General features: G+C 43.3%; 1 protein-coding gene across 15 annotated transcripts in view; it reads left to right on the top strand.

The window, feature by feature from the left end:
• bru3 (bruno 3) overlaps window positions 1-21,524 on the top strand; it is a 316,608-nt gene that overhangs the window by 66,717 nt on the left and 228,367 nt on the right. The window lies entirely within an intron of this gene.

Raw genomic sequence — 21,524 nt, 5'->3', positions numbered from 1 at the left:
CTTTTATTTACCTTGTTTTTTTAGTTGTTTTACTCATGTTTTCCCCTCTTTCCGTCTGTCTTCCTCCATTGGTTGTTTTTTTGTGAAATTTTGTTGTTGTTTATCTGCTGATAAAGTTGGGTTTTTAATTATGTGGCATAGATAGGTTTTTACCCCATAGAAAGCCAGACAAATTGCTGCACGAAGTGAAAATTAGTTGTGGGCTATGCAAATTGTGTGGATTGCTATAATCAGGTTTCGAAAGAAGGAAAAAAATCGTATCTGCCCAACTGTTTTGTCTGTACAATAACCTTGCTGCAATGACCTTGTAGAAGGTATTATTATTTGATCAAATCATCATATCATACAGCAACTACAGAAACGATCTGTCATAAAGAAAGCTAAGTATTGAAAAAAAGCGTATAGTTTTTATTTCCTTCCAGCTTGCCAGCCTTTCCTTCCCGCCTTCTTTCCCTCCTCTCTTGTCTTTGATTTGCCAAAGCCCCTTTGGGAGTACGTACGATGAGGAGGACGAATCCGTATTATGGTCCAAATCCGCAGCCCAAACCAGCAAAACGCGCTCAATAAATCTGATGGGCATTGAGCCGTAAAACGATGCTGGCTGGCTATCGATGACTACTGTTCACCTCCCTCTCTCCACTGATTAAATGATGAATTTATGAGTACAACTCACACATAGAAAATGGCAACGGGAATGGGAATGGGAATGGGAAATAGGGAAAATGCCAACTTTAACTATGCATTTCTTTTCGTTTCGCCAAGCCTCACCTGGCTGCATGCAACACATTTTCCAGCTGCCTTGCAAACTGCTTCTCCGGCGATGCATTTATGCGTAAAAATCGGAGAAATATGAGAAATATTTGATTTGTTTATGGCACAAGTGGCCAGCACTTTGGATTTTGGTTACGGCTACCCATTGCTATACCCGTACCCATACCCATACCCATACCCATTTCCATTCCGATTTCGATTTAGATTCAGAGTCAGATTCAGAGCTGGATTCTTGCTCTCGGAATCAATAAGGCAAAAGGGCTGGCTGTGCGCAATTTGGCGTGTAATTTAGCATGTAACGATGATGGCCATAAAGGAGCAGGACCAGATGCAGAAGAAGGAGTGGTAGCAGAACCTGAACCATGACGAGGATGAGTGTCCTGCCACTGACGCTGCCCCTTTCATTGTTGAACATTTATTAGTTAGACTTGCCTTTGGCATTATGCATTTATGCTTCATTGATGCGCAATTTCTCTCCTCAACTTTTCGCTAGTTGATCTCTCTCTCTCTCTCTCTCTATCTCTCTCTCTCACTCAATCACTCTCTCCCTTGCGTCACTTCTCTAGCTGCCCTTTTCTCAACTCGAACTTAAATTGTCAATTTATGGACGTCGTCGAAAGTATTTTCTCATAGTAATTCTCTGCTCGGCTGGCTTTTGCACAACTTTTCTTGCTGAGCAAAAATTTTAATAAAGTTAACAACTTTATTGAAATCGTAAAAAAAGTTTCTCTTCTTCTCTATAACTTACTCTCTTATTCCCTCTTTGCGCTCTTTATATATTTTGATTCATAACTTTTCGTTTTTCCGTTCGTGTTTTTATTGCCTCTTTTTCAACACTTGGCTCGCTGTTTCGACCATTTTGCACATTTGATGAGAAAATTCTTCAGCTAATTATGTCTGCTTCGTTGTGCATACACACACACACGCACGCACACACACGCACACACACACACGCACACAAAGAGAGGGGTAGAGAGTGTACCACAAACCAATGGCAAATGGAGTCGTCCGTCTCCTCGCATCTTGGCTCTCTTCATATTTCCATTGCTTTTTGACTCTCAATAAAATAGCAATTTGTAAAATTTCAAAAATTTTTGCGGCTTTTTTGCAGCTTTGTCTCTCTCTCATTCTTTCTTTTTCTCTCTCCTTACGCATATACCTCTCTGTTCGTACGAGTGTGTGGGTGGTTTTAGGAACTTCTTAAGTTGTTTCCTGCTCGGTCGTCAAATTGAGGGATGACCCCAGGGCTGAAAGTTGGCAAAGAATTTGCTTGGGTTTGATTGGGGGATCCCTGCTCATTTGCCACCACATACATACAACCCAACGAGAACATAATTAAAGGCGAACCGTCAGCGGCTTGGCTGAGATGTGCCACAAAAATTCAAATTCGATCAATCAGGCAGTTGCCCCAATGCCGAGGGACAGGCATACGGACGGACGAAAGGGCAGGCGGAAGGGAGCGCGTCAAAGCCGGCGATGCCATGCTGGACCAGGATTGGGGGCTGCCAAGTAACATTTGAGAAAATTGATTTGATTTGATTTTAGATTTGCCACTCGCCCTACATACCATACTGAATCCTCGGCTATGGCTATATACATAAGTAATTCGCATTTTCAATCAAAAGCAGAGGCAGTGGCAATGTGGAGGGCCAGGAGATGTTGAAATAAATTGCTGCATATTTTTGTGCGGCGCCTTCGAGTCTGCTCTCAGCCTTAGCCTCAGCATCAGTCATTGCCACGCCCTCAGTTCTGCACTGGTCCAAGGAATTGCAAATAAATTGATTTAATTTACAAATATATTCACCATTTGTATGCTATCTGTGCGTTGGTTTGTCAGAAGAAATTAAAGTAATGATCATTTGAGAGTGTGGCCGTGTCTGTCCTGATGACTCTGCCCGTCCGTCTGTCTGACTGTCAACACTGTGTATGTGTAATCATTTCTCTTCCAATCCGACTACTCTTCGTGCATTTGGTCTTGGAAACGACTGGCCTAAACAAATTTAATTAATTTACAACTGAGTTTTTCCCGGCAGCTGCTGCTCCCCTACATGTTGGATAACTCGATTCAACAAATGAAAATTCATTTAAATCATTTTTATGAGGGCCGGGCTCCAGATGAGCAAATCCAGAGCCGAAGCTATGCAAATTTGCAGTTCTTCTATTCATGCAAATATTTGCACATCTCCGAGGCGAGGCTGAGATTTGTTCAAAGTACAACTATAGTATTTCGGAAGCCTTTTAAATGCTCTACCGAAAAAACAGATAGATACTATATAGATCTTAGGCTGAGGAATGATTTCCTCTAAGAAACTAAGATCGGAGGTAAGCCTCACAGCACCTGGCGTTTAAAGAAATACAATGCACAGGAAACACCTTCAAAGCACAAACAGAACACAAAAATGTACTTTAAAAAGAGACAGGCATTCAAAAAAGGGACATATTAGGGATGAATGCTAGAGTACATATGTATACTATCTGAGGAATACGGAATACAGCTACCAGCAGTCATATTTCATTTGGTAATTGATCTACCTTCTGCCGTGCCCCCTTAAAAGGTAACTGGAAGAATTCCCTCTGGATAATCGCACAGAAACCGCAGGCAGCAGCAGCCATAAGGAATATTTCTGCCAAACAAATCTGCATGTCACTTTGGCTCCTCCTCCTCTGGCAGCTCCTTTTAGCCAGCATCTAGCTTCCTAGTCCCTCTATCCGAATCCTCTTTCGTTGCCTTTTTTTCATTGAAACGCCTTGCAATTTCTGCTTGCCACAAGGTCTCCTTCTCCCCCTCCCTCTCTCGCTCTGCCACTGTACCCATCTGCAACTCCATCTTCATCTGCAGCTTGGCTGTTGCTTTATGCATGACATTTAATCAAGTTGACGACTGCATTTGATGCCACAAATATTTCAAAATGACGCAAGACAGCCAGTGCTAGGTGTATGTGTGTGTGTGTGTGTGAAAAGTTGCATATTAAACGCAGACAGGGAAGCCAAAGGCTGCCAGCGACTTTTGCCGCAGTTAATGCAATTTCCCGTCGACCCGCCACGCCCTGCCACCGCCCGCTGTGCGCGATAATTCAAGCGGAAACGGAAGTGCCAACGTCAAAAGCCGCAAGCAGCAGAAATTCAACAAAATGGAAACTATTAAATGCACTGAATTTGAGATCCTCGACCTGCCCGAAAAGACTTGCCATCACTCGGTTTCTTCTGCGAGTTACATTTGGCAATCTGCATCGAAGACATTGGGTATCACCGACACTGCGATGCCCTTACACGATCTGGGATTGATTGTGGTGATCCTCTCTAGACTGTACAGCATCGCCGCATCTTTCTGTACGCTAGTTTTGGCTTCAGTTTTGTATGATATCTTTTTCTTAGAGTATTCTTTGCCCGGGAGGAAAAGCTCTGACTTATTCAAATGCTTGCTGCCTTCTGCATTTAATGACATCTGTCCCTGCGTGTCCTGCTCTGCATCCTATCCTGTGGCATGCCACTCGGATAAGTTATTTCATATAATAAACTCCCCGCTCTCGCAGAAGAAGAGCCAGAGGCGAGCGAGGAGCAAGGATGACTTAATGAAAACCGCAAATTGTTTGAGTTTGTCTTCTCAACACCACTCCCCCCACCCCTGATACAACCAACCGCACAATGCAAATTAAAAAATACCTGCTAACAAAAACAGGTAACAGTAACAAGAAACCACTGCCTCTACCACAGCCACTGCCACTGATAGGAAATGAGGAAGCAACTGTTGGCTGCGGCTTGTTATTAATATTTATCTTTGGTAATTTTAGGTATTTTTTAATAACAAAAGCCAAGCGAAGTGTTCTCTGCATTTTCCTTTTTGTTTGATGCTCCCCAACACCACCCCACCCCAAACCTCCTCTACACGCAGCTGGAAGCTGGAAATGCGACTGAAGTCTCTGCGGAGGGGCTCTTCTCCTGGACTCGGACCTGGTCCTTTACCTTTACCTTTACCTTTACCTTTACCTGGATTGGAGCAGCTTCCAAAGTCGAAGGGCAAATATTTGCCTAGTTTTGCATTGGAGAAAGTTTTGTCTGCTGCCTGCCTGCTGGAAAACTTACTTTTCTGAGGTTTAACAATTAAAATGCTGTGGTTTCCTCAGCAGACATTGAAAATAAGGTGGACATGACCCTGAAGGTGGGGCTAGACATGAAGCAAAACTGACCTGAAGGTGGACCAGTCAGAGAGGGATGACTAGCGCTTATATTTTCACCTTCTGATTAATTTTACGAGTTTTTCCCACATCGTTTTCCACTCGACTGGGAGTCCACTCTAATTACCCGGGCATCTGCAATAACAGTTTATCAATAACATCATCCGGCTTAGCGCATTGAGTCGGCAACTAATGTGCCTCGACCCGGCCACGGCTATGGTTGGGCTATGGCCCTTGCCGCTCCGGGAGTGCTCGTACACACAAAAACTTGTCGAACATTTCACGCTGCATTGAGCAGGCTGCCAAGCAAACTGTACTCTCAATCATCAAAAACAAACAACAAAAAACCAAAAACAAAAAAGGAACTTTGTAGTTAATTTTAAAAAATGGTTCGATGGGAAGGAAGCGGGAAGCGGTAGACACTCATAAACTCAATCATATCACCACTTGCTTGCTTAATGTGCCATGCAGTAAATTTTCCACACACATGGCTGAAAGAGAAGCGCAGTGCGAAAAAATGTGTAGCTCTTCCTGGTTTCTGCCTCCAGTGTGCGTGCAGCAGGAGAAGGCTGCATGGTGGATAGACTTCACAAAGCGTTGCAATTAACGTGGCCGAGACTCAGTCGAGCTGCAACCGCAGTCCAGTCATTGGTATTGGCTTAATTTCCATGGACTCCGGGGTCTTTCTCTCTCCGCTCTGGGTCTGGCGCTGGCGCTGGCTCTGGCTCCGGCCTCGGCTGTTTATCTTGTGCGTTGAATTTTTGGCTCACACAGATACCCCGTATGCACCAATACTCGCACAAATTGAAAATACGCATTGCAAAAGAGCTGTCCTCGCCTCGTCCCCCTGCTCAACCCCTTGCGTATGTGCAATGAATGCCTCGCATCCAATGAGGCAATAATCCATAATAACAATGGTTCGTCGAGAGTGGGAGCGAGCAAGGGAGGAGAAGAAATTGGGAAAAAGAGAGGCTTAAAAAACAATACACGGCATTGATTGTGCGTCCACAGCGTCGACTGTTGCTCGATGATTTTAAATGCCAGCCAGAGACCCAAATAGCACTTGACTTTTGTTTCATAAGCAGCGCAGAGGCAGAGGAAGAAGGAGAAGGAGATAATAATATGGAGACTGAGATGGGCAGCAGATAGGAGGACCAAGGATCATATCAACTATACGCATTGCTGTACAGTCAGCTAATTCACTTAATTTTATACCTTCCCGCTGTCAGGTTGCGTTCTTTCTTTTTTTGTACAGATATATCCCACAACTAAGCCGCTTAGTCCTCTCTGCAGTCTATGCCGTCCCCTTAGACTGAAGTGGAAAACTATTTGCGGCAATTATGCTGGCATTAAAACCCAACCGCACATGCAAAACTAAACTATGCTCGCAAAATCTGCAAGTTTATGTGGAAAAGATCGAGAACATTTCCTAAATTATTGGCAGGCAAAAATGCACTAAGCTGCTGGCAGCTCTCAGTCTCGTTCTCTCCTCTCCACTCCACTCCACCCTATTCCACCCTACTCCACTCCACTCGACTTGATTCGACAAGTCAAGCAGACACGAGTAGCATTGGGATGGAGCGGTGGAGTGGAGGTTGGTGGTTGGTGAAAGTGCAAACATGTTAATAGGTTTTCAAAATTATTCAACTTTTGTTGGAGCATTGGGGGCAAAAAAGAAGGAAAGTGAGTGGCAAAATATCAAAAATAATATGCCAAACAAAATGAGTTGGCAAAATAGTTAAGCAGCTTTCTGCTCGACTGAGTTTTGCGGCTACATGGAGTGGAAAGGATGTCTGTGGCTCGAGCAGTTCTAGTTCGGAATTAAATCCGTTGCCAAGAGTAACATATAACGAATGTAGGGAATATATCAAAGCAATTAGGACTAATATAAAATTTCAGAACATAAATATGGACTGCTACCTTAAATATTGCATAGAAAAAGCTCGAAAAGAGTCAAGAATACTTTTTGTAAGATTGTGACAGCCAGAACTCAAGAAGACAAAGGCTAACGTAAACCAATAAATTGGTATCTTTTAACCCGATTATTCTTAAGCTATGCTAAAACTAAGAATCCTTAAGCTTCTTCCATTGACATTGTCCCAGAATATTACAGATTTGTACGTATCTCAAAGTTACTCTAATTTTATGCAAAACTGGCAGCTAAACTTTCCCCAGCGCATCTCTAACCCAACACCTTTCTCCTTTCTTTTTTTTTGTTTCTTTGCAGGTAAGCGCCAGGCTGTGCCGCCTATTCATTAACAAACTGTAATTAGTCGTTGGAAGGGCTCGGACGGAGACGGTATTGTTATGGCCCAAAGGGGGGTCTAAGTATATGCAAATTAAAAGGCAATTGAAATTTTATGGCCCAAAGTCGCGTTAAATTTATAGCCGCAAGAATTTCTGTTTCCGTTTCCGTTCGAATGTCCTCTCTTACCTTTATAAGTAATTTTTGTGCTGGCGCATTCAATTAAAAGACAATTGAAAAATGCTTAAGCACATGAGACTGGAGGTATACTCGTAAAGAAGCTGAAATTACAGACCAGTAATTGCCTGAGAATCGAGAGTGGGATGGAGCCCTGAGAGACTGCCAGTTGTCACGCTCCGAATAAATAAAATATTGAATATGCCAAAGTATTTATGGCCTCTCCTCCCACTTACTCGTGCTCCCTGCAGCTCCTCTGGAACGTGTGTGGCAGATAGCTCCTTTGTCTGTGTGTGTATGTGTATTTAGTAAATTAATTACTTCACCCGAGCCGAAAAGAAGGATGGATGAGAAGGTTCTAGGTATGAGTACGTGAGGGGATCACCGAAGTCGTGAGTGGAAAAATCCTTGAGAGATCACGAACGAGAATTTCCACTTGCTATACGATACCAAGAACAATAAGAAAACAGCATTTGTGAAAATTGGAAAATTCTCTTTGTTTGTATAGTACCAAGAAGAGGACCAAGAACAAGACCCGGCCGAAGGCCCAATGGCAGAGCGGGCCAAAGCCAACCAAAGCTATTGCTATTAACTTGTTTTTCAATCTCCAGGCACGCCTCGTTTCTATTTGCTTCCTGCTGGTGCTCCTACCGGTCTTCCTTCTTCTCCTGCAGCCTCTTCTATGTCTATTGTTTTACAGGTGCTTTTTCCTTTTTTTTTTCCACCAACCTCTAACCTGTTTTCCATTGTTTGCCTGCATTGGGGTCGGTGGGACGGCCAGCGGGATGGTGGAAAATCTACAAAAATAATTGCTAGGGCAGGCAGCCATTTGCCATTTGGTGCGCTTTTAAGCTTCACTTAAATGAAATTGTAATGAAATAGAAATGGAAATGAAAATGTATTTCTATGGCTTGATGTTTGGCCTGCCTCCCTGGCTCCTGACTCCTGGCCTCCCTGCCTCCCTGCCTTCAGCCACTCTTTCCACTCCCGTAATTGCTTAGGATAAAAGTTGCATTTAGTTTTAATTCAATTAGTTATGTTGTGTGTGTGTGCTTTCCTTAGGAAGTTTTTTGGAGAGAGAGAGAGTCTTGTAATGCACTTTGGCAAAGCTTCTGCAAGCCAAGGGATTCAAGGTGAATACAAAACAATGCAAAAAACGCTTATGCGGCTAATAAATTCATGGCCTACGGAGGGTTGCTTTTATGGCCAGAATTTGGTCACCGCCTTTCTTGGCTACTGCCCAAAAAGGGGTGGTAAAAGCAACTGGTTGGAATTGAGGTTTGGGAACGCATAGAATAAGGGTTGGAATCTATGATTAAATTTCTTTTTTGGTTGTGGGCTTGATAAACAGGGAAAAACCGCTTAGCCAACGATATTTACGTACCTACAGTACAGAGAATGCAAACGAATAAAGTTTGTATTGTTTCCGCTCAAAAAAATTTTAACATTTGAATATCAATTTAAAAAGATGAAAATAACAATGTTTAACTTATTTATATATGTTTTTAAGTATTCTGATACTGTTATTGGGATACAAAGTATATGATTTTGAAAACCATAATATACTTGAACATCTCTCGGAAAATCGGTCGATAGTTCTTCTTCGTTCTTCGAATTGCATTTTTGAATGACTGACACTCTGATTCGTATTATGTTTTTCAGCTTTTGGGGATTCAATTCGGTTCTCTCTCTGGCTTTAAAATCTGCTCTTTCTTTCTGTCTCTCTCTCTCTCTCTCTCTCTCTCTCTCTCTCTCTCTCTCTCTCTCTCTCTCTGTCATGCAGACTGTCTCTGCCTACGTGCGTTGTTATGAGCACACACAAACACTCTCATATTCACAGAATAACATACACACATATGAGATATACCCACACAGATGTACGTCATTAGCAGGGCCATTGTTTTCGCACAACAATATGCTTATTATCTCCAATTTCCGGGCAAAATGCATAACAAATAAAACCAACAACAACGGCATTCCCTTTACAATGTGTGCGAGAAAGACGGAAACAGATATAGACAGAAAAAGAGGGAGACGGAGAGAGAGAGAGAAAAAGACAAACAGACAGGCAGACAGGCAAGCAATGGTTTATGGTTAGTGCCAGTTGAAACGTAAAGTTTGTGTTTCATGGGAAGCCCCTAACTTTAGGTACTTAAGCCTAAGCCTCCTCTCAATTTGAATCATGGGAAGAGCGCAGAGCACCGTAGAGGAGCTGCAGAAGAGGGCCTGCTGAGGGCGTGGGACAGGAGCAGTATCAGAAAACAATAAGCGCGCTAATTGAGGATAATATGTGTGCCTGCAATCCCCATAATGCCACCAAGGCAGCTGACATCCAAACGAGTGGCAAAAGATGCAGTCCCATAGTACATAGTATATGTATATCAGACGGAGTCTATATGTGGTTTATATGGCCCTCCCCTCTAATCCTCCTTAATTAGCTGCCAACCAAGGAATTCGTTTGATGTAGCAGCCACGCAGCAGCAAAAAAACCTGAAAATATCTCATTAATTTGTTAAAAAAATAAACATAAAAATATTTTTTTTTTTTCAGAATAATTTGCGTTTGTCAGAAAGGAAAACGAGCGAGTGGGGGAGGTGTGGGGTACACAAGCTACTTATGGCTACACGCTCCGACAAACGCTTTCCTTTTGAGTTCTTTTCGGCTTTGGCCCACATGTGGCAAAATTCCCATGAACGAAACGAAACGAATGTAGCCTTGGCCTCTGCTTCCGCAGGAAGATGATATGTTCTTTACTACTATGTGTATGTATAACTGCGCCCACAATCCCCGTACCTGGCCCTGGACGACAGGCTCATCAAACTGTTTTACAGCTCATGTGACATTTTAATTGAAAACCATACGCAAATTGGCTTTCCAAAAAATGTCCACAGCCCGAGCCCGAGCCTTGTCCATTAATATGACGCATACGCAACGTTGTCTCCGGCTGCCTTTTGCTGTTGTCATAAATATTTTCGTAGGCATTGCCCTGCCCTGCCCTGGCCGGCCCTGCTCCAGGGCCATGTTTGCTGGGTTATCATTGCGGTCAGGACATAAATCATCAATGGGCCATAGCGCCCACGCACACACACACACACACACACACAAACACACACCCACGCTGCACCCAATTGTGGTGGAAGGGTGGATAGGACGATCTCGTCGTCAACATGCTTCACATCATTTTATTGAAAATTTCACCTGATTTATTGGCCGGCCAGTGTCCAACGAGGCGGCAGGGAAAGCAGGCTCAATTTGATATTGAATGATGATGTCTGTTGCTGTCTCCCCGTTTCATTATTTCAAAACGGAAAACGGCAGCTTAAACAACATGTTAAAACATCACCCCAATAGCAACCATCCTCAACAATCACATTCAAGCAGATTAGGCTCGCGAGAGACATTAGAAAAGTAGGGAAAACCTTTTTGCGGAAGAAATAATTATTAATATGATTACAGCCGGATTGGGAAAGAGCGAATGGGCGAATGAGCGGCTCACTCTTCTCCAACAGAGAAGTCATGGCACTCCAGACTGCACTTATCGTAAGGTAAATAAGCCACTTGTAACTCAAGTAGAACAGGCCCGGACAGAGCCCCCAATCCGTCGTCCTGTGTGCATGGGCTGCTCATGTATTTTTAATATCCCACCTCAAGTGTCTGCCTCAAGAGCCACCAAAAGAGAAAGAGATAGAGAGACTGGGGAGCTGCCTCTCATATATCCTTTTGCCCCTTTTCAGTCGACTTTTATCGGCCTTAAAGTGTTGGCAGTTCCACACGAGGACTCAGCCTTCTTCTGGGCCCATTGTATGTCTGTCTGCCTTCCATTCCGTTGCCGTGGCTGCTGCTCCTGTGCCCACGGGACCCATAACCATAAACGCTCCATGTTGTTGCGGTGGACGGTTTGGGAATGTGTCCCCTTCTTCCATGCTTCCTTTGAAATTGGTGCATTTAAAGGCACATGGAATTGGCCATAGGATGTGTTTAGTCTAATTCGATGGTGATTGGATGAGATTAAAGCAAATGTCCAGCTGAGTAGCAGCTCTTTTAGCCTATACGAATACTCGTAGAAAGCACTGAAGAGCCTGCATAATGAATTCTTTTGGCCAAGTGGCTCGGCCCAAACCCATCTTTCAGCCCTCAACTCTTTCTCTTTGGCTTTTCTGCGACTCTACAACTTGGAAACAATTGCAGTGACCAACCGACGGCCAACAAAAAATTAAGACCCACCATTATGTGGCAGCTGATGAAGGCAATCATCGAAATAATGATGATGAAGATAATGCAGCTCTCGAGCAGACGACGACGACTACGGCTACGACGATGCCAATTGAAAAATCTCCTCCTGTTTATTTTTCTTTCATTCCTTTCTTCTTTTCAACTTTTTTTTTGTGGTTCTATCTAGCTTCTCTTTTGTTCGGAAATGGAAAGGGGAGAGGGCTCAATTATGAAAGAAACGTTTATGCGAAAATTGCTGGTTAATTGTCCTCTACCCAATATCAAGCCCCCAAACCTCCTCTTCACCAGAACCGAACATTTACGAAATTGAAGTGGCCCGAGGAGTTTGGCTCAATTAAATTACTTGTGATTTAAATTTTAATTGTAGACGAAGCAAATTGTCTCGCGGCTATCATCATCAGTTTTTCATTTACATTTTCTTTTCTGGAAATGGAAAATTTACATAATAAGCTTGGAAAATGTTGTAGCTGCCGCGGGGCAGGTGGGGTGAGCGTATTTCTTTGCTGGCGCGACACATGCCGAGAGACAGGTTTTTAAGAAGTTCTTCGATTATGGCAGAACTGCGTTGGGTGATGTCCTGTGCCCGTGTGACATAATTTTCCAGGGGAATAAGCAGCCGGCTGGAGTGTTGGGTGTGGAGTGGAGTTGCCACTGACAACAAGTGGCTGGCAGCCAGGAGCACCAGCACCAGCAGCAGTAGCAGCACCAGCAGCACCAGGAGCACCAGCAAATTCATTATAATTTATAATAAGCAACAACGCTGGCAAGGACGACAGCAACGACAAAGAAATACATATATATGTGCGATCCGTACCTACACACTCACATGGATACAGTGCAGGACGAGCAATATAACCAATAATGAAGCTCATCATTATCCTGTGCACAAATCCAATTTGATTATGTTAATACACGGGGAAAAGGAAAATGCTTTCGCAATTGCAATTGGCATTGCCTCCGTTGACAAGCCATGGCCGAAACCATGCGTCTACCACCAACCACCAACCACCTACCATCTACCACTCCCACCACCTGCCGTTAAAGCCATAGGTTTGGATCCCTTGACATGAAGTCTCGGCATCAATTTTGTGACTTTGATTGAAGTGTCACCTCCACGACAGCCCGTTCTATAGAAATTCAAACTTGATAGAAATTTTTTATAAAAATTCACGAACTGCACTTGACTGCATTCAACTGAAAGCCAGAACGAACACCCACACAATCCCTGGATCTGCACAACCGCATTCTAATTAAACGCTCCCGACACATCCCAAATGCCAGTGTGACCATTGCCACTGAGAGAGCCTTAAATGTCACGAATGCATGACAAAAGGTTCAGCCAGCAACTGCACTGAATTTTGTATCTACAAGTATGTGTATGTGTTTCTATGTATGTGTGCTTGTGTGTGTTTGTGTTGCCGAGGCTTATATGTGCCTGCTCTATGCCGAAACCTTCTCGGATCCTTTGCCATTGCGTAAATAAATTATATTTACGCAAATTCGCACTCCAAAAGCGCGTGGGACATGGCCAGTGGATAGCCCTCTGACGGTGTAGGGATGGAGTAGGGGATTGTGCAGTAGGGGTAGAAGTAGGAGTAGGATAGCAGTAGGAGTAAGGGCCAGAATGACGACGACTGCGAGTGACATGATAACATTTTGGCCTAAAATTGGCAACAACAACCAGGCTCAGAGTCAGACAATGGAATCTGGTGGCCATAGGTGATGGAGCGGCAAGTAGGCAAGAGGAAGCGGAGTGGGTAGAGAGGCAGTGGCAGAGATTGTGGCAGGGTAGGGGAAACCTTCATTGTTAGTGCTCGTAATTGGGTAGCAACAATTTATGCCATGGCTGGATGCAGGCATGGTGCAGGGTGCTGGGTATTGGGTGCTGGATACTGGATACCGGCGGCAACGCGAGCTTCCAACATGAATTACAATTCGGTTTTCCACATGTGACGAGCCAGTCAGAGTAAAACCTTCTCACTGAATTTCCCGTTTGCTTTTAAATGGGAACTCTTTGAAAATTCCCAGAAATTCGTTTTACAACCCACCAATCGACCGTTTCAATGATTGATCTATAAAAGATTATACAAACGAAGGATTGGATTTCGCTGAATTCCCAGAGCATGTGCATAAATAGTTCCTTTAATGTATCTCTGAGATTTTCTTCTCTGTTTGCGTTGTCTTTCGACGAATTTTGTTTGTGACACAATTCCATTTAATCGCTTCTTTGGCGCCAAGCAGCAGCTTTGTGAGGGGGCGAAGGAGCTTCGGGTGTGGCAAGGGCGGGCCAAGATAGCAATTGGAATAATAATGAATGCCTTCATTATCATAGATTTGGTTGGTATTTTTGTTGTTCGTTTTGCTGTTGCTGTTTTTGTGGTTGTTGTTCTTGGCCCTGTTCTACTACTTCTGGCCTTGTTTACCCCTTTTGGTGGCGTCGTCTGGTTGGGCTCCGTCTGCAGTTCCAGCTCCTCTTCTGGCAGCTGGCGGATGGTGGATGGACGCAGAGACAGGCCGCTTTAGTTCCGGTCAATGTGTGGCTGCTGCTGCCTGTCCGCTTCTCTGGCGCCTTCTTCAATGGCAAATCGTGCTAAGTCGGGTTAAGGGAATGCACTGACCGAAATAAAGGTTTATGGCCATTGGTTCACTAGCTTAATTACGAGCTTACCAGGAATCCACAGAATCAGGAAGTACCAGAGAAAAACTAAATCATCCATACAATTGGAAAGATAATCAGGCAGGCTCCGTTTTTCATTTACTTTTGCGGATTACGTTTTCAGCCAAAACGTTTCGTTTTCGTTTTAAGGTTCTCCAGCTTTCACATATTTTTGCTATTTGCACCAACGAAAATTGTTGTTGGCCTGGCCAATTTTTTCCGAGCCAAATTTGTGGTTGGGTTAAAATAAAATTATTTATTAAGAAAGCCAAAGTTAGATTATCCTGATATACATAGGTGTCAAGTTAAAGTTAATGCATCAATAAGATATCCATTTTTTTCCTTTTGCAATTAAGGTTCGTTTCGTTGTATGAAATGCCGTTTGCGGAATGTGAAATCGGGAGCCGCAATTAATGTGTATTCAAAAGTAAATCGGAAAACTTTTGTGAATGTGAAGAACGAATCCTGGCTGAGTATCTCTGTATTAGTAAAGTTTTCAACTAATCATATTGGTCTTCTTATGAAAGTCCAGACAGTTTTCCTTTTCACAGAACGTTTTACACTTTCGTACTTGTTCTATTTTGGAAGACATCTTTAAAATTCTTTTTGTTTAATCGGCTGTTGAATTCAATTTTCTTTGGAAGTCTCTTTAAGGAATTACTCACTCTCTGTACAAAAAGTTTATCTTGGGAGCTATGAACTAACATAGGAACACAATGGGGAACATGAAAGAAATTAGCGTGTTGTCCCTTCGGCAAACTGACTTTTTAAATGTATTTTGTTGTATCGATATTTTTTAAAAACCTTTGAAGAGGTCTACACATATCTAGTCATAATCATACAAGTATCTATGTTATGTGTCATCACGGTTTTGGAACCACCCTTGATGTGTCGGCTCCCACAATGTGCTGGCCTTGCTCATTTGTTCTGGGTGTGGGGTGGTTCTGCTAAGGAAACTCTGGATGATGGCCTAGGCCCCCGAGCCCTTTGTTGTGCTGTCCGCCCCCCACAACCCCACAAGAGACTCAGCTGCTGCGGCAAATGCATTTAATTATAATTCTGTATAGAGGCTGTGCGTGTGCGTATGCAAGTGTTGCCTTAGTGGCATTTAATATATGCACATGATGCATGCAGCGGTAGCAGCAGCAACAACTGCCACAGAGGTTGGGCTTTCAAAACAACGCGAAAGGCGAAAGCGGATGCAGCGGAAACGGATGTTTGGGTGTTGCACATTGTTGGTAGGTGGGTGGGTCGGTGTGTGGATGGTGCAACGGTGTAAGTGTATGGATGTATGTATAGGTGTGTCGCTTAGTTTCCTCCAACAGCAACAGCAGCATTGTGGTGGAATTGCTTACTAGGTGTTAAATTTATGCATTTCGGATGGATGACAATACAACAATGCAGATATAGATATCTGTAGACGGCAACATTTAAAGAATTTAATAAGAGAGAGAGAGAGCGATTAGAGATATTGGCGCAGAGCGCGAGAACGTGTGCTTTCAATCATCAAAGAGATAAAAAGCAAAAGACCCGGCGTCTGCCAAATTGCAAATAAATTGCAGAAATTGAATCAAATACGCATGCAATTGCAAACAAATAGAGCGGGAGAACACACAAGAGAAAGACAGGGAAAGCAGGAGGAAAAGAGAGACCCGAAGAGAGACAGACAGAGAGAGGGAGAAAGAGATCCCCTGCTAGACAAACATGCCGACACTCGTGGCCATCCCGCCTGCCTTGAAGCAGGATATTTGTTGCAAAAAAGCAATTTTATGCTTGCAAAGGCATGAAAAGCCTTTGTTCGTGTCTATTTCACGTTAGTTTGGCGTCTGCGGCGGCGACTCGCCAGACCCACCGCCCCTCCCTCTGCCTCTGACTGTTGCATATGCTGCGCATACGCCACGTACCCATGGAGAAAAAAAGGCTACAAAAGTTTCTTATCTAGACTTAGGGGTACCCTTCATTTGGAAATCTTTTGGCAGCAGTCAAGGGCAAGTGGAGTCGAAAAATGTAAAGAATTCCTTTAAAAAAAATGTGGTGATCATTTTCTGTTCCTTTCTGTTCTATAAATTTAATTTAATTTGTGCATGTTTTGAATGATCATTAATGAGATTACCAGTCAGAACAACATTTTAATAAAGATGATTCTTTTGCGGAATTATTTTGTACTTATTCGTGTATAAAACTCCCTTCTAATTAACCTTTTCTTTCCTCTCAAACCAATTAATGAAATGTTCTCTACTTCATGTTGAAATCACAATTCAGATATAACTTCAGAGGCAAAATAACTCCCCATATACATTTTTCCAATAGTCTTCTTTTGAGGCGCTTTTCCAGCACACCCATTTGGATATCATCTCCTAAGGGGGTAACTCGTAAAAAAGGCTGTTCAAGTTAAGTTAGCAGGCGGGAAATGAATTATTTATGAAGTGGTTGCCTTGCTCTGGTTTAGCCCACTCCTATTCCCGTTTCAATTGCTGGTAGTCCTGGTCCTGGTACTCCTGCTGTTCCTGGTACTTCGCCTGCTGTTTGTTGTTGCTGTTCAACACTCAACACTCGACTCGACTCGGATCACAGTCCCTACTCCCCATTGTCGTCGGGCCTTTGTTACAGGAGCGAGTCAGTGCCTGGGCCTGTGCCTGTGCCTGTGCCTGGGTGCAGTTTGAAGTGTTTTTTACTTTATCAATTGGTTGCTTTGCACTTATTTGCTATTTGTTCTTACACACCCACTCTAGCACACACACAAACACACACACACACCCAGCTGCATTTCCGCTTCCGTTTTGTTAGACGGGCCTCTCGCTCTTTTTCTCTCCTCGCTTTATTGGCAACTGTTGCGCTCCAAGGGAAGTTATTTATTTTATTTGCTCTACACTGCCACTGCTCGTTTGCTAAAAATCAAAGAGGAAATTGAATTTGTTGCGAAAATTTATGTGTTCAAATGGAAATGTTGTTTGCCGTTGTTGCCGTCAATTTCCTGGACTTGATCTGCCGCTTCTTGTTGCTCATATTTTTCTTTAGCCTGTCCCCGCCCCCGCTCCCGCTCCCGCCCCCTGCTTCTGATTAGTAGTTGGCTTGGACAGAACTGACCCTTGGCCGGGCAAATGCATCATCATCCTCTTTCAGCCGGGACACAAACGAAGGGGATCTAATCTTCAAGTCGCTCACAATTTTTCATGCCAGAGCACTGAAGCTCATCCTGCTACTGGATCCTTCTTCTTCGTCTTTTGTCCGTTGACGTCTTCGGTTCTGGCTTCTTTCTGCTGCTGCAAAATTTATGCATGCAAAGTGACAAGTGGGCGTGGCTCGCTGCCAGACAGGGACAAGGACAGGCAGCCAGCCTGCCGCTACCGCTGGATAAATTTAATGGCTTGTGCCTTGTTGAATGTCATGTGATAGTATGTTATCGATAATCGGCTTTAGTCAGCTGTGAAGGGCTTAAAGCCAGGCGAAAGGGAGTGGCATCTGTAGTGGCATGGAAATCGAGTGTATAGGGGCTTTAAGCAGCGGAGAATGGCAAAATATGTAAAGGAATGAGGAGTGGATGTAGTGAATGAGGGAGGCCATGCCAGAGTTTTAAGAGCCATACTCAGTCGATAAATACGATATCCTTATATGGTAACTATGTTTTTGTATCGACTTTCCTCAAGAGATATACAAAATTATAGGGAATCCAGAATACACTTACCTTAAATATCTCTTTGAATACTATGGCACAGAATCGGCATTGTGCAATGGTTAATTTATTACAACTGCTGATCTGTTCGGGGATTTCACCTCACATTAAAGATACATTTTCGTTATAGTAACCGACAGTTTAATGTAAAAAAGCTATCAGCAATTTGTCATGCATCTATTGTATTTTCAGTTTTTCCTTTTCTAGGCAGACTTTTTTGCTGTCGGGTTTTTGTAGAAAATTAATTAAACTAAATTAAATTTGATAGCGCGTTTACGCAACAAAATTACACTACGACAAAAAACAAAAAACCAAAAAACCGAGTCGGGAAAGTTGTGCGATATTAAATTAAATTAACGGACGGTGGGGTTGGATGCTGATTGGGATTGGGAATATATATGTACATACATATATATATATATTAAATTACTTATTTATCATTTTGCAGCAATTTGTAAAATTCACTCATTAATTTAATTAAAACCAATTAAATGAAATTGTCACTGTCATTTCGGGCATCGATTTTCATCGCTGGCTTTTGCCGAATGCGGTTTTTCGGTTGCTTCTGCCTCCATGGCCCCTGGTCTTTCTCTCTCTTCCGCACCCTCTCTGGTGTTTTTGGTTAAATGTGAAGAGACAGAGACAGAGAGAGAGAGACACACAGAGAAAGAGGGAGACGGAGATGGTGAGAGAGAGAAAGAGAGAGACGCCTTGACAATTACATATTTCACATTGTACAAATTGCAGGCGACTCTGTTCGGTCGGTTCGATGGTTGCGGTAATTTAATAACTTTGCCATTTAATGAAGCGACATCAGCAACAAACAAGAATAAACAGCTGATGTCGGGAGAAGGTATTGGGCCTTGGGTATGGGGTACGGGGACGGGGACGGCGACGGGGACGGGTACCCGTTCTGGCAAGGTACGAGTATTTTGTTCATTATTTATGACATTGCATTTGCAGAAGTACGAGTATTTAAATGAAATTAAATTAAGCACACAACCCATCAGAGTTCTCATATTAAGCATACGCCGCGTGTGTGCCCATGCAATTCACACTCGATTTAAGTTTATTACAGATGTAAGCGAGTACAAACAATGGCCCCCAGCCCCAGTGCAGACTTCGTTTGCATTTTGATGGGAGGCACGTGGAACGTGGAAATCTGTTGCATAATTCAATTTCACATGAAAAGACGGAAAAGCGGAAACGTAAAACGAAATCGAATCGTACTCGTACTCGTACTCGTTCTCGTAGTGTGCTGCAGGTGCAGAGTGCAGATATCCAGGGCCAAGTGTTGTTACCAGGCAACGACGCAGAAGGACTCTTCTGCACTGCTAACCCAAAGCCTTTGTCCAGTGGAGGATACACTAGCACGAGAGCTCCTACGAATATTTGCCATAATTCCGAGCTTAACACAATTAAGCTCTTGCTAATTCAGTTTCCGCAGCACTTTTTCCACATTTTATGTCTTAATTGAATTCTGATAACTTTTACCACAATATATTGTACGAATACCCGTAGCGCTTCCCCTTTTTGTGTGTGACATTGACATGGAAAATAGTTTCGCTGTTTACTGATTTGTTGCATTGTTTATTCATCTCTTGGCGAGCAGCACAGCATTTTGATTTAATTAATTAAATTTATTTCGCATGCCATAGATGTAAGCATACATACATATATGCACATACGAGTATGAGAATGCTACGTGCCCGCCGCTTTCCCTAAACGAAGCAAACAACAACTCAGAACTGCATCGGGCGTTTCCTGTTTTCCATCAGATGAACATTAAGCACAGCGTGGGCCGAGATGCACCCAAAGGGAAGGATGCACCCTGCAATGAAATCAAAAATGTAAAAAAGAGCAGCTAAAAGGACGTGGGGCATACTCTACTTGAAAAGGGAAGCAGGGCACATTCGCCATGGGATTGTATGAGGGAGCAGAAGAAATGGCTTAGGGTATTTCTTAGCCGTAACTTACTTATCTTTCCAACATATTTCGAGATCGACTTGTTGTTTATTTGCGTGGCTGTCAAGAGTTCCAGGCGTCGTGGAAGGACCCTCAAAGGCAGCCTCACAGCATGGGTTGACACCACCGCAGGCCCAGGCCACGAACCTGAGTCCCACTGAGGTGGCAGGGAGCGCACCTTTGTTTGTTTGTTCACACACAACCCCCACGGATGGGTTATGTATGCAGTTTTTTATTACGCTGACAGGACATAAAAGAGAAATGTACATAAAAGTCGGCGAAGGTGTTTGCTGATGCGTTGCGCTCGGTTGCCTTCCTGCGTTGTGGTGGGGGTGGGGTTTTCCTGATCCAAGCAAGAGAACTTATTCTTCAGAAACTGCTTTTAGAAAAAAAACAGCCTCATTTAAACACGCACACGTACACACACACACATAAACACTCTCTCAATATGGCCGCCTCAGTTGCACACTTCCGGCAGCGGAAGTTGTATATGTTATTAGCCGAGTTGGCCCCTTGACAACTGGACAGATGGACAGACGGAAACGCCAAGCTCAAATTATTGAATGAGAATGAGTCGAGTCTGATGTGTGCTTGTGTGTGTGTGTGTGTGTATGTGTGTGTTGTGTTGGAGAGATCAAAAGTTCAAGTGGCTTTTCTCGACTTGAAGCTTTTTTCAAGTTTTGCTGCTGCCTGCCGCCTGCTATAAAATTAATATCCGGTGTAAATAAAAAATAAATTTTAGCCCCTCTGCTTTGCTCTCATCACTCATCACCAAATCACCATCACCCACCCTCTGCACTTTTTAAACAAGCATCCAGCAACTTCCGCCAGCGGAGATGCTCCGCTCGCACTTTCGGAGTACATTTGTTTGTCTTAAGCCGGAAATTGAAAAAAAAAAACAGAAAACAGCACATTTCTGCTTTGGATGAAAGTTTTCGGTTTCAACCTTTCATTTTTTGTTCCTTTTTTTTGGGCTCCCTGACAACGTTTCCCTACATAATTATAAAACCACTTTATTGTATTTTTCAATTACCTTTAAAAATTGACAACAAAAGAGTCTTCAAGGAGATAGCAGGGAAAGAGAGAGAGAGAGAGATAGAGCGTAAGGGGAAGGAGATACGGAGAACGGGAGGGTAATAAAAATGCAAAAACGGCGAATGCAAATTACAAGGAATATTTAATTACGAAAAATTCGCATAATTATGTGGACTGACCAATATGTCGTCTGTGCCATCCACTGCCCTCTTCTCCCTCTGCCATCTGGTAGGGACAGTGCCTGCCATATTAAATGGCCACATAAATAAAGCGACGTTGCGGCCACTGTCGTCCTTCGCCTGACGTCAGCGTCAGTAAAAATGAGCGGCAAGCTATTGAAATGAGGCCGTGGGTAAGTCGGTCTCACAGTGAGACGGACGACTGGCACCGAATCGCAGCTTATAAAGCATATGCATATATCGGGGCGTGACAGGTTAGAGTGGTGCTTAAAATGGTATGTCAAGGGAGGATTACGAACCGATAAAAATATCCATAATAATCTGTCATAAATTTTGTTAGCTTTTTTTGAGCGTATGCCAATGGGGATATTCTTTGCCCATCACACCAATCAGCACTTTCGGATGAGCGGAATAT

This window comes from Drosophila pseudoobscura, chromosome X, assembly GCF_009870125.1.
Source record: "Drosophila pseudoobscura strain MV-25-SWS-2005 chromosome X, UCI_Dpse_MV25, whole genome shotgun sequence".
NCBI lineage: Eukaryota > Metazoa > Arthropoda > Insecta > Diptera > Drosophilidae > Drosophila > Drosophila pseudoobscura.
The sequence above is the reverse complement of the archived record's forward strand: the minus strand, read 5'-3'. Positions and strand labels throughout refer to the sequence as shown.